Raw genomic sequence first — 12,809 nt, forward strand, 5'->3', positions numbered from 1 at the left:
AGTGTAAGGTGTAACAGTACTTAACATCACGCACACATTATACAGAGACAATCAATCATGCAGGTATGTAAATCAGTCTACAGGGAATGTCACATAAGCCATAGAGGATTACAAGTTGTAGGAATCACATGTCATCCATACCGGTGGGCAGTATATTGTAAGAGCGTTTGGTCTGGGGAAACACAACCTTAGGATTTAAAGCATACCCCAGTGGGTAGGGGTTGGCTTTACTAATAAAAATGTTTATGTGCCCAAAAAAACTCTTTTTAGCAAAATGAGAATAATGAAAGACTGGGGAAGATCTAACTATATCACAAAACAAAAAAAGCGAAGTTCTAACTATACCATTCATGTTTGTATGCAGCTCTTTGGTGACAGTTCAAATGTCACTGTCCTATGTTAGGATTGTAACTTCTGAACTCCAAGTAACACAAGGAACTCTGTGACTAAGGCAGGAACCCACTGAGCTTCCACATAAAATACAGTTCATCTGCATTTAATAACTACTAAGAGATGGATGATTGCTCTCCAGTAGGATCATTAATCGCCAGGGTTTTCTGGGAATTTTGTATGGTCTTATTTTGTCCTGCAGCAACCATGATAATGATAAAAACTGTTCAAATGAAGCAGTCACGAAGTATGTGTCCTGCTGGGCCTGTGCAGAATTTTAAAAGAAAAACAAATAGTAACACATTCTCTTACCTACTCTATAAAACAAACTTTGTGTCACAGCCTGAGGTGATAAGCAGCTGCAGGGGTCAGGAAAGGTGAATAGGAATAAGCAAACTTCTTCTCTACTGCGCTGCATCGAAAAAGTAATATTCACCAGCAGTACAATCGGCAAAGGTTACCTTTGTCAAAGAAAGGATTTGTCGCATTTCGCCATGGAGATGAAGGGGCGAAAAACTAAACTAAGCCTCGTTAACATAGCAATGGTCTTTTAAAGACCTGTTAAGTACTCGGGCCGGCTGCGATCATCTCTATGACTGTCTGTGTATTCGCCAGGGAAGTTGTCTCGGTCCGGGCGCACACACAGCCCTTTGAGCCCAATGGCGTTGCGCGCCTGCCTGCAAACCCTCACTGCAGGGCCAAGGATCCTGTTTGGGTGGGCCAGGCTCATGTTTGGGTGGGCCTGGCCCACCCGGCCCACCCGCTAGAACCGGGCCTGGTTCCAGTCCTCCTCACCAGTAGTTGTAAGTTCATATCATGGGTTTAGAGAATCACCCTGCAAAATCGCTGCTCATACATTGACTATGTTGGCACAGAGGTTCTCAGGCAGTGCTTAAGTTATCAAAATAACAAGTGCCAGGGTTCTCTTCAGGAGGCCACTGTAGCTGGCACCACACATTGCCCCTTCCATGCTGCCAATGATAGTAACAACACTACTAGCAGGGCTTTAAGTGGGATGAAAAAACTGGAGGGTCTCTCCAAGGGGTGTGGCCAATGTAATTAAGGTTGTGGCTTAAAACACATAAGCTAAAAATCTGTACTAAGCATAGTGTGCCGCCCGACTTGTATTTTGCTGTTTCTGTCATTGAATCAAGATATATGATTCAACAAGTAACATTATGCCTACAATAAGTCACGACTTTTGGCTTTGTTAATGGTTGTTAGTTGCATAAGATAAATAAGCAGCAACTATGGCTGTATATTATATTGAAAAAGTTACCACTTAAAGCCCTGGTGATACCACGACAATGTTGCTGCTCCTGAGTTTCAAAAAGGGACTGGAAATCCAGAGAGAAAATTACTCTCTTTTCCCTACAACTCTCACCTGGCATGACATCATGCCGGAACTTCTCCACTAGTGAGAAGGTAGCAGTGTGAGCACGCGCACATCCATGTGCCTGTTGTCACTGCAGTCTGGAAAAAAAACGGTCGCCTGTGCCAGGGCACAAAACAGAGCCTGAAAGAGACCCGTTTCGAGGCCCTTTATACAAAACTGCTGGTGCTCATCACCGATGAAACCCGGCCCACTTAAAGCTCTGACTACTAGCCATCACTTTCCTACAAGTGTGACATTGCGGACTATTCCAGGCCCCCAAAGCTAAAATAATGGCTTGGGCAGCAGAAAATAGTCAGTTTTAATATAGATTAAATTAATAATTGACTGTTTTTCTAGTAATCTCAGACAGCGCTACCTTGTGGAATATTGTCACAAGCACCAGTGGCGACAATTAAGTGCTGGTGCCGAGTACCGGAAACCACCAGCTCAAATTAAGCAGGTTGTCTCGAAGGGCTATCCTGCTTGGGAGTGTGTAGTCTAATGCTGCATCCCTGGGGTCTTCCCATCCCTTAAAGGAAAGCCAAAGGAAGCACTAGAGAACGCTCTGACAATGCAGCAGGCCTCATGTTGTCTGTGTCTGTACTGGAGCAGCGGTAAATTTCCCATGAAGGTGGTTGAAGTTCCCTAATGAAGGTGGGTACTTTGTTTTATCGCATTCACACTTGTGGGGGACTTTAGGCCCCCACTCATGTAGGAGGTGAACTTTTGACACACTACTGATACACATAGCAGCAGGCAAAATACAGCACCATGTTTCTGCGTACTTAGTTATGTGCCTCACTGTTTGCAGTGCAGTCAAGAGAGGAAATATACTTAAAAAGTGATGAAATACAGTTCAGCAACCAAGGTTTCTAAGATGTATTGTATCAACGGAAAAGAGCAGAAAGTACCATATCTATAAGATACTGTGTTATTTTTCTCTCCCCTTGCACTGAGCCATGTTTGTCTGCCTTGCACTAACCTACACACACTTGCATTATAATGTAAAGGAGTGCGGGATGTTAACCATAGGTCTTGTACTGAGGCCTAAGACGTCCTAGCACCTGTGACACTGTACTTGCTGAACTTATGATAGCCACACCCCTTGTTTTTCCATGATGTCAGAGACTTTTTAAGGCAAGGGCAAAGTGGGCCCTGGCGAAGGGCCCCAGCCTTTCAGGGGGTCCCCTGTTAGAGACAGCTCTGTTTTGCAGTGTCTCTTGGTCTAATGACCTTAAATAATTGTTAAACAGATTGTTTTAAATATTGTTTCCCTTTAATTTATTTAAATGTCGGTGATATATGGGTGGCTATTACAGACATTTTGCTGAGAAATGCTTGTTTTTCAACACCATGCACCATCCATTAAAAATGTTTCTTTTAGATCAAAATTGGACTTCACAGTTGAGAAATAGGAAGGGATCACAAAGATTATTTGTAAAAAAATTAGGGTGCCGCTGTATATTATGATTTTGAAAACACACAACTATACCTGAATATTAGATGTAAACACATTTAGAATTTGGACCAGTGTGCCTGAGGACTGTCAGTGACCTGGCCAAAGAGGGCAAGAAAGAGCTTAAATTAGATCATAAATTCGAAGCTGTTCTGAACAGGGTCCCTCAAAATACGTTTGGCCCAGGGCCACCGTCCTAAAGATGTTCCTGATTGATATATGCTCTTATGATGTAACTATACAAATGTCATATCACAGACAGGATCGCCCACAGTATATGCAAGCTTTGAGAAAGTTCCTTGCACAGGGCTGGGCTAAAACCCCATCAGTGAAGGGGTTTACATTCCAGGCATAGAAAACCAGGTCCTATACAGTATCCATTTTGTTTTTCATATGTGCCTTTTATTGTATTCTTTCCCGTGGATGAGTTTTCTCTGAATTAAACAACCGTCGGTTGTTTTCAATGATCCTGTGAGTGAAATTCACAATCTGACCACAGGAGCATGGAGTTCTGTGTTTGTATCACTAGTTTAGTCAAGCTGAACAAATACTGCGAAGGAGGGGGCTGACAATAATACTTGACACTAGGTGCTAATATGCTTTAACTTTAACATACTCCCTGGTGGATGGAGACATTAGGGAACCGGGCTCCACGCAGGACATTCCAAAATGGGATCCTTTGTCTATGTTCACTAACTGGGGAGGGAGTTGAAATAGAGTAGGGGCTTGCTATATGAGACCACTAAGACAATGTTTTTGCCTGAGTGTTGTTTGCCCACGCCTTCCCTGCATGATACATTATTACTGTTATTTGCCCATCTGCAACGCCTGCCAAGCTATGCACGTTCATGTAAACAGGCTGCACGTTCTTACATGTGCTGCATGTGTCAGCAAGTAGGAACAAAGGCCTGGAGCCTTTCAACCAATGGAGAATAATGAGAATATAGGCCCTTCTAACAACTCTGGCTTCATGGGGTTTACTGGACAAAAGAGCAAAATAAGTATCAGCAGTAAAATCACACCACTGGGTCAACAGGCTCCTGGCAGTGATAAAATGGAGGATTCCTTCTGATAGTTTACATTGCATCCTAAATAAGCAGGCGTGTCACGCACAAACCACTGCCTGCACCTGCCCGAACAAAAATCAGCAGATCAACACAAGTAGGAGTTAATTGGAGTGCTTTTCTTTTCGTTGGGCACAGATTACTGTTTTTCGAAGTAGGGCAGTTGTGACACCAAATAAACACAAGGCGGGCACACAGTAGCTCAACCTAACATAAGAGCTGGGGTTGGTTTTATGAACAATGGGGGTTATTTGCAAGCCCCTGGCGCTGCCAGTGCGTCACTATTTAAAGTGACGCACCCGCAGCGCGAGGGGCTTCTAAATAAGCCCCAGTGTGTGTAGAACAAACGAGGCGTGCCAAGTTTGCTGTCGCCGTGCAGGTGCTTGAAATAGTTGAGCAGGGCCTCAATATTCTAGTAACCTTTTATTTTATGTATTGTAAAGTCTTCATCGTGCGTAAGCAACATACAGGGGCTAGTGATTTGAATCAGCAGTAGTGAATAGTTAGACACTACGGGGCTAATTTACAAACCCTTGCACAGCCAGTGTGTCACTTTTTTTTTACACACTGGCAGTGCAGTTTGCTGGCTCATATTTACAAGGCCACACAAAGCCACCCAGCGTGGCTTTTCATGCCCTTGTATATATGGCCCCTTTTCACTCATCACTTTGTGTGAAAGGGGCGTGCCATGGGTGTGGCTGTGAGTGCTCCCACGCAACACCCATGGATTCTGCAGCATTTCCAGATTTACAATATTTTGGGGAGGTGTAAGGAGGCACAATGTGGAGAAATACTTTTATTTCTCCTCATTCTTTCCTCTTTCTATGCACAAAAAATTTATGTGTAATGTAATATTCATTGGCATGCAGTTATTTCTTAAGTTAAAAAAAATGAATACCCTGTGCCTGTTATGTGCCTGAAGTCTCAATGTTGCTAACACCACTGACTGCCATGAGTTGTAAAATGGAGGTACTAATTTCCTCCATTGGTGTTAGGTGGGCCTCTATGCTGGGACCGCTTCCGATGTCGCTACCCTCTGCACTTTGAGTTACTAATCTTTCCCTTATTTTTGACTGCACCATACAAATTTATTTAGTGGTATGGTTGGCGACTCCTACCAGGGTCAACTTTAAGGTGGTGCAACCCATGAGGGGGGCATTTAGCTCAGGGGGGTGCTGTGTTTAGCAATAACTTATGATTTAAAAGCACCTGCTGAAGAGCACCTTGTGCATCTAGTTTTCAAGTAGCAATAAAAATGCCAAGATTACTCTTGTGATTAATGTTCCTGCTAGAGAGAGAGATCAGAGTTTTGTCAGTGTTGACTCGCCATAAGGTAGCGCAGAGGGTTAATATGCCTGCAGCAAAGAACAGATCTGTATTTTATGTGGATAGCTGAGTGGATCAGTAAAGCCAACCTTTACCAGTGCTTTAAAACAAATGAAATGTGTGTGAGAGAGGAGCTATGGAGAGATGAGGGGTCCTTTTGCTGGGTGGTAGTGAGGTGGAGGTTATAGGGAGGGGGTGGGTGGCAAAAACAATCTACCCGCCTCACAAACCATTTCCTAGAGGTAGGACATGCACCCACGGACTTTTCCTGGACAGTTTTGGAGAAGCCATGGATTCCTCCGCACATTACGGATATCACGAAACATCTCTTCAAACTGGAACAGAAATGGGTGTATCGTCTCAATACGGACAAAAATGGCCTCAACGAGGACATTCCCTGGACGACACTGTAGTATGCTCACTTCTTTGACCTCCAGTACTTTGTCTCTTCTTAGAGCAGACAGGGTGTTAATTTCTTTGGAGATGTGGACCACTCTAGCACTCCAATGCACTCATAACCTTAGGAGTTGAGAAAAATTCTTACGGACCTTGAATAGTACAGGGTCTGTAGATTTCATATGTGTCTATACACCTTATATCATAGTGGTAAATAAGATACAAACCCTAGTAGCTCAACCTAATACTGCGTGTACAACACCTGTTTGATAAAAAACTTGACAAAAAACTGCCCTCTGTTGATGCACTACATCGATTTTGTATGAGTTCCTCAATGGAACGAGGAAATTAAAACTACTGATAATTGAGTGTTAACGTAACTAGTGGTCCTAGACTTTACTGTCATATGTTGATTTATATTGAGGCTATGCCCCTGTTTTACACAAGGAATGGCATTTCCTTACTTTTTGGTGTCCATCCTAAAACAGCCTGGTGCTTGGATAAACTCGATCTTTGACCATCTAGTAAATAACCGAGACTAATATGCGGTTTTATCTATATTCAACAAAAGTCGAAATTGCTCTTACGGTGCACGAGCCTTAATACTACATTTCCCATCAAACTTGTAGTTTGAGGGAATCGCATGACGGCACATGCGCAATGGCTCAGTGACGGGGAGACGGCATTTCCGCATCTTCAAGTAGAAGCAACAAACCAGTTGCGGTGCCTCCCCGTACAGCGCAGATGCCAGACTAGGGGTATCGACGGAGAGGTAGGTGCCCATCCACCCTTGACTCTCATTGTGCCGCGCATTAACCGCGGAAGGAAGCACGCTCTTTAATTGAACTCCGGATGGGGTTGTAATTGTATTTGCGTGTCTCTATTCGTAATAGAATTAAACGATTGCCGATATTCTCTGAATGGATTGTTTTTGTTTTTGTCTAGTGCTAAGTTCATCTGACGGCACAACGCCCAGTACACATTTTGGCTAAATTACTGAAGCAATTTGTTATGGGCTCTGTTGTTGACCAATATGTCATGTGTTTGGTCTTCCTAATGAGATTAGATGGTCGCATTTGAGGCTCATCCGACCGGTTTTTGTGGTTTATTTATTTATTTACTAATCTTTTCCAATAGAGCGGTGCCCCCATTCTTCCTGAGCTGTGGCCAGGCGAGGTGTGGCGCCGGTTTCTCACATTCTAGGTGAGTGAGAGACTTATTTAAATAAGAAATGGTTGGGTTATGTATTTGTAACCTACAAGTACATGAAAGATATCAAATGTTAAAACTCATGATGGGTGACCCTAACTAATGCGTTTGTCCTGCTCTCTGTTTTTCTTTACATGTTCCGTCTATATGTGATTTCTCTTGCCTGTATACATCAGCTTCTACTAATCAGGAGCGATGAGAAAACCGTCTCAGGTGATATCGTATGATTTTGTTTATTATGCACACACGCACTCGTTTTAAGCAGTAGCAAAATACAAATTTGGTCCTGAAGAAGCAGGTGATACAAATAGTATCGGTAACTGCAGAAACATGTCGACCTTACCATACATGCAGTAGATATTTGCTTAACCTACTGATATTTTGCACTTTTGTTCCTTTTAATTTTGGAAGTGGACTGCGCCTGATTAAAGTATATTCTGCACCCACTATCCAATTTTTAAAATTCACTATCACGTATTATTCTTTGTGCACTGCTTACTCAGTTACTAATTTCTGTGTGCACTGATGGCACGTTGTGGACGTACCACTTGGTGAGATTGGCCCAAATGATGACCAACAGGGCGATCCAGAATACGTAACTGATGGGTATCCATACCATGTAGTGATGGGTCCTAACGTTTCATGTAGTGGACCGGACATGTTTTGAATATAGAGCTTTTGAGTTTTCTGAGACCTACAGTTATTATTTTTGTATGTAGGGGGTGGGTGGCACCAACAAAGATTGTTGCAGCAGATGCCAGAAGCTCTAAAGCTAGCCCAGTTATGTGATCATGAATTCGCCAAATAATTAGCATTTGTTGTTACTCTGGGAACATTCAAGGAGGATTTGCAAATAGGTTTATCATGTTCCCCAAAATACTCCTCCACCAAAAGTTTTAACTAAGCATTGGTACATTTTTGCTTTCTCTTTTTCTGTCTTCTACCCTCTATACTATCATGGGTAGATCTCTGGATAGATTTGGGTTTTGAATCGACAAACAGTGATGTACTCTTCTCGTCTCTTTTCCAACACTGGACCTGCCTTCCTTCCAGAATTGATGATGTTATCAAGGTCTGCCGGTGTGACATTTGCAAATTGCTCTTTTACTGATTTAATTGTAATTCTGTATTTTCTGATTGAACTCATAACAATTCATCACAATGAATGGGTTGTTAGTACATCAATATTACTAAACCACATTTTCTGAGTCAATATTTCTTACAAATTACTTTTTGTTATTTCACACATCATACATTAGGCCCTTCATCCTCTAACTGGTCTCTTGTTGGGGAAAATGACACAAAAAAGCATAATCACTGAGTGCGAACATAAAGGTAGTACACTTAAATGCCCTTTGTGAATTCCCAAAATCATAAACTTAGACGTTTGGTCTAAATTTAGACCAAACATCTAAATTAACCTTTATGAATCGGGCCCAGTATATCAACAAAACAGTGTTTTGCTTCAAATGTTTATTGTACTCCGGACGTGTTAAGTAATATAAACATTATGTGGCAAAAACATAAAAAATCAAAGTTTGTTATATCCATTCCTCTTACTTGCTTTACTGTTTATGGCAAATAATAATGCTAAGGTCTGGAAGAAGCACCACCCCAGGGGCAGTGTCCCCTGGATGCACAGCGAAAATAATCGACAACAGTGGAGTAATCCAAAAATAATCAAAGTTGATGCATGTTCATCTGTTTTTCGAAAATGGATTTTATTGTTTCCCCATAAATCCTTATTCACAAAATTGATATGCTGTGTTTCCTTTACACATTGCTTATCCCCAAAAATTGCTGTTCGTAATAACAAGAAATAGGTTACTTACTGCCAGATAGTTGATAAATTAATAGTCCCAATACATTTCGGGCTAGACACAGTCCTTCATCAGGGGTGTGTTAAGCATCAGCGTAAATCAATAGAATATGTCTCTTCAAAATCAACGCGGACCAGGCAAATGACCTGGCCACGTGCAACATCTGTTTGGGAAAAACAATGTGTAAAGGAAACACAGCATATCATTTTTGTGAATAAGGATTTCTTTTTTTTGTAAACAAACTTTATTCAGTTTTCTTTTACTAAACGAAAGAGCTTCCATATTTCCTCTGCATATTACATTCAAGTATACAGTGTTGCATCTATTTAAGGAGAAAGTATGTCATATTCGCAACCCAGTCTACTCCGTCCAGGTCTTCATCTCCAGCTTCTTCAGTATTACTGTCCACAAAGTACATTTATCTAAGTCGGTACAACCTTTAACTCTATCCCAGAGAGCAAGTCCACGCTGCTCTAAGGTTGTTCATATTTTGACTCCTCCCCTCCCCCAATAAGGCCACTAAAAACAACTCCCCCTTCCCTGTTCCCCCCTCCGACACTTCATCCCCCCTCCCCTCAGACATGTCGCTCTTCCCCGTATCTCCCTTGTCGCCCAGCATGCATTTCTACCACCCTATTGAAATCCTTATGTCAGTAGTCAGGGTTCCCACTAGGGGGATGCTCTCACATCCATCGCCTCACCCAACATCCGTCCCACCTACACACCAGAGACAATGTTCCAGAGCTGGAAGGTGAGCCCCCCGACTGCAGAAGGCCGGTCGTCGTCATCAGTTGGGCTCTTAAGCAGGTCCCCCATCGCTACCTAGGCCGTAGCCATTTCCAGTAATTTATCATTGTTGGTTCTCCGGGCCATTTGTAGTTGGAAAATCCCCTCACAATCCGCCCATTTTATAAATTCCCGCAGCCATCTAACTGTATTAGGGGTACTGACCGCTTTCCAATGGCTAGTAATCTCGCTTTTAGCTAGGACTAGTCCTAAATCTAAGAATTTACTGGTGATCTTGTTACGGGCAGTGCGGGGAAACCAGTGTAGCAGGCAAACGCCTGGAGTCAGCTGCAGATCCCTATCTGTCACCTCCTTTAGTCTGGTTAGGACCTCCCCCCAAAACCCGTGCAACAGTGGACATTCCTAGAGCATGTGTAAAAAAAACGCAGCATTTTCCAGTTTGCACTGCGGACAGGCTGTGTGGGATCTGAAAAACTCATTGATTTTGAGAGGAGTGAGGTACGCCCGATGGAACACATGAAATTGTATGAGCTGGAAGCTCGCGTTCCAGGAACATTTCCATGCCCGCTCCATCAACATCTCCCACTGCTTTTTCTCTATAGGTGTCCCCAGATCTGCCTCCCATTTAATACGCAGCCCCTCTAGACCCCTGTGTAATTCCCCTATACAGGCAGGTAACCGCCTTGATCTTTACCGCTGAAGTGACCACATACTGGCAGGGGAGGAAGGTCTGTGGTTCCTTCATTCCTTTCTTCCAGTGTTTATGCATAGCTGCCGTCAATGCTGCATGCAAGAGAAAATCTTGGGCAGGTATTTCATACCTTTCCCTAAGGTCCTGAAAAGGTATGAGGACACCACCCTCATAGAGATCCCCAGTATTGGAGATCTCCAGGTCTTTCCAGTCCCGCAACCTCTGCCAATCCCCTCCATGCAGTAACGCCTCACAAAGCCATATTGGAATCTCAGGCGCATGCGGGGGACCCACCTTAATTCTCCTATTGGCTCTATTGCAGCATTGTCGCCCTACCCACTGATTCCTCGGCACCTCTCTTTCGCATAACGGCAGCTGGAGAAGAATCCGAGCGAGTTGGCGAAGACTCATGTCCATACCCCTCTGGTCTGGCTCCACTCTCAACTTCCTCGCCATCCACTGCGTGAACCATTGAAATTGGGCAGCATGGTAATATGCCTCAGAATCAGGGGCTGCGAACCCTCCCTCCTGCCTAGGGCGCATCATGGTATTCAGCGCCACTCTGCGCCTCCCTGAACCCCACAGAAAACTTGTAACCATAGTATTTAGTTGGACAAAATATTTCCCAGGTACCCAAAGTGGTAGCGTTCCAAAATAGTAAAGTAGACGAGGCAGGGTTATCATCTTTAGCAACGTCACTCTCCCCGCTACTGATAAAGGCAAAATCCCCCAGAAATCAAACTTACCCCTGGCAGCTCCCAATGCACGCCCTATGTTACCCACGAATAAGTCTGCAGGCTCATGATAAATTCTGACTCCTCAATAAGGCAAGCAGCTGCTTTCCCATCGCACATCTAGCCCCTCAGGCAGTTCAGCTCTACCCCCTCGTACCGGAAATAGACACGTTTTATTCCAGTTAACTTTGAGACCTGTGAAATAATACACGAGGTACTGGTCAGTCTGTGTAGAATTCCTCATTTATTTAAGAGGAGAGCAAAGACATGTCCGTATCTGAAGCCTGGGTTTTACTGTCATTTCTGGAATCCCGAACACAGCAGTGTTCTTGATTCCAGAAACGAGAGCAGAACACTACACAGTTCAGTTCAGTTCATAAACTTTATTCGATTCACATAAGAATCATAAAAGTCAAATAATACATTTTAGAACATACTTTAAAATTCATTTCGTAAAAAAAAATACAAAAACACATTACCAATACTATGCAGTTAATATTAATATTAAGAAGCAACATGTTATACCAAGAAAACATTTTAAACAAATAAAAAAAAACATAATCCAAAAAGAGAAATATATGAATAACAAAATACACTTTCAATAATGTACAAAACAATTTACATGTTGAATTTGTAATCCTTATACCACACAGGATCTCAACGCTTCCTTTGAACACGTTGGTTATGCGAATCATCAAAACAGTCATCAGATGAAATTGTGAATTTCCTCCAATTACTAGCACTATTGGCAGATTTAGAATGTGTCGTGACACAAGAATCACAATTTTTTTCTTTTGCCCACAACCACCTGGGAATCGTAATTAGTTTGGACAAACTCCAGACATTACCATCAGAAAGCTCCACTACTTGTCTTCTCACACATATAACTTTTAAAGGACAAGAATAGCGAGACTCTCCAGATTTAACAAATCTGCCTTTTCTAACTCGCACCCAATCATTGACACTTAGTTGGGTAGTGTTAACCCTCTGATCATTTTTAACACCATCTTTGTGAATACCTAAACTTCTCATCCATGTTTGGCTCATATTAGAAACACACTTCCTTCCTCTCATTTTTTCAAAAGGAGACAGATCACCCATGCTCCTAGGAGGGTTCCTATAACACCACAAAACTTCACTTATCGTTTGTTTGCAATCCTTCCCATTCAGTAAAGCTAACTGAAGACCCTCTTTAAACACCTTGATCCACCTCTCAACAATACCTTTGCTCTGGGGATAATAGACAGATACACGTTTATGCCTTATACCATGACGTTCCATAAATTCTTTCATTTCAAGAGAAACAAATTGTACCCCATTATCAGTGGTAATCGACTCAGGAAGACTTTCCCTTTCAAAAATATCATTTAAGAACCTTATAACTACATTAGAAGTCACGCTTGAAACAATTTTCACCTCCGGCCATTGAGACAATGGATCTATTAGAATAATAGCATACACAGCATTCTTATTATATGATAAAGGTCCAGCAATATCCAATGACACACTCTCCCAAACACGAGCAGGTCTAGAAATGGGTAACCGATCATAAGAAACATGTTTTTGAGACTTGTCGCTCAAACAACATTCCATACACTCTC

This window comes from Lissotriton helveticus, chromosome 3_1, assembly GCF_964261635.1.
Source record: "Lissotriton helveticus chromosome 3_1, aLisHel1.1, whole genome shotgun sequence".
NCBI classification, from domain to species: domain Eukaryota; kingdom Metazoa; phylum Chordata; class Amphibia; order Caudata; family Salamandridae; genus Lissotriton; species Lissotriton helveticus.